A 2,364-nucleotide genomic window follows, 5' to 3' on the forward strand; every position below is an offset into this window, starting at 1 on the left:
TATATATATATATATATATATATATATATATATGTTATCTATCTATATATATATATATGTATGTATACATCTGCACAAATGTATATATATAAATGTACATATATGCATATACATGAATATATATATCTATATATAGATGTATATATATATACATGCATATATATAGATGTATATGTATATATGTATATGTATAGCTGTAATGCATAGCTGTATATGTATTGATGTATATATATATATAGATATAGATGTATATGTATACATGCATATGTGTAGCTGTCTATATATATATATGTACATGTATATATATATAGATGTACATGTAATAAGTACACATATATATACACATATATACATGCATACATATATACACTCATACACACACACACATATACACACACACATACATAGGTGCAGATGTGGCTGTGTGGTAAGAAACTTGGTTCCAAAACACAGGGTCCTAAGTTCAGTCCCACTGTGTGGTGACTTGGCATGTGTCTTCTGCTATAGCCTCAGACCAACCAAAGCCTTGTGAGTGGATTTTGGAGACTGAAACTGAAAGAAATCAATCGTATATATATGTATGTATAAATGTAAGTGTGTGTCTTTGTCTCTGTGTTTCTCCCTCATCACTGCTTCACAACTGCTGTTCGTTTATTTACATCCCCATAACTTACTGGTTTGACAAGAAGAAACTGATAGAAATTTGGAACACAAAATCCAAGCCTAGGGAGAAGGGTGATGCTGTGTGTTTCTGACAATTTCATGGGCCAAAATTACTGAATGGATCCTTATGATATTTGGAACTTAGATTCAATGCATAAGGGCAGGTATAATGCAATATGTTTGCTTTGAATTTGAGATGGCTTAAAGGGGGAAGAACCCACATGAAAATTCATACATTTTCGATGTTGATGAAATTTCAACCATGGGTAATTGACACACATCAAGATATATTCTCAAACTGTCCACTTCTCATGAGAATTCTAAGACCTCCTAATGGGGGCCTTAACTCCCAAATTTTAGTCATTTTTTATGATCCAAAACTAGGTCAAAAGTACTGAATGAATCTTTACGAAATTTAGTAATTATATTCTATGCATAAGGGCCATAACGCCCATGAAAATTCATATATTTTTGCGGTTGATGAAATTTTAACCATAGATATTAGACACAAATGAAGTAATATTTCTAAAATTTCATCTTCTTAGAAGTTAGAAAGACCTCTTCATGGGGACATAACACCCACAATTTAGTCATTTTATCGAAGCAAAGACAAATACAGTTGTACTCTTGTAAGCTGTAGAGTCACCCGAGCACAAAAGACGAGTGTTATTTGTAATTCAATGGTACAACAATGTAAGAGTTGCTTTGAGATATACTTACATTGTGATTTCTGCAATGTGGTGCATAAATTATCAAGTAAAGGAGAGGCATTCTTGCCTCCATTGATTCAGTTGCAAAGTGTTGAGTAAAGTTATTTCCTTGCAGACCTCCTTTGAGTCTTTTTATTATCACTGGGTCACACATAGTCCCCAGGTGGTAACATTGATTTCAAGGCCTTCCCAGATGAGTGACTGGTTATTCAAAGACATTTATAGATTGGAAATTTATTCTGTCCAGTTACCTATCGGTATAGTGGTCAGTTGCAAACTCCAGAGGTGATATTTTCATTTCCCCTTAGCCCTCACGTCACACAGTTGTTAAGGTTTATTTCAGTTGGGTCACGCTTTTCCAATTGCTATAGATCCGTAATGCATCTTACAGCTGTGCCTGTCACCTGTATGGGGAGGAATTCTACATTGGAGAGTAGTAACGACTAGGGTAGGCTAGCTGACTGCTTATTGTGATCATTTGATTTTTGGTTTCCTGTAGCTTTGTTCTCTTTTACAAACCCAGTGAACATACATATATTTCCTATTTCAAAGAAATTCAAACAATAGATATAACACCCAAGTCAAAAAGATTCTCAACAATTCAACTTCCCTGGTTGACATTAAGACACCCACCCCCAATAAGGGCCTTAAGTCCCACATTTTAGAACTCCATGAGCTCCATTTTTCAGGAGCAAAATCCTTTTAACAGCTTCCAAAAGACTGGAATTTTGGAATTTGCGCATAAAGATCAGTAGTATGGGATACATGTGTCAAGATTAGAATTTTTTACGGTGTGTAAAGAGGGAAAAAAACCCTCATGTGCAATTCTGATGAAATTCAAATCATAGGTCTTCCAGTTCATTACAGATATCTGAAAAGATGCCGGCGTGGGTTTCCGCCCCAACATCCGAAACTCGGAATTTTATCATGGTTACCGAATAATTGTCACATATATTTACACACACACATATATAAATAAATAAATTTTAAA

This window comes from Octopus bimaculoides, chromosome 3 (assembly GCF_001194135.2).
Source record: "Octopus bimaculoides isolate UCB-OBI-ISO-001 chromosome 3, ASM119413v2, whole genome shotgun sequence".
In the NCBI taxonomy this organism is placed as follows: Eukaryota; Metazoa; Mollusca; class Cephalopoda; order Octopoda; family Octopodidae; genus Octopus; species Octopus bimaculoides.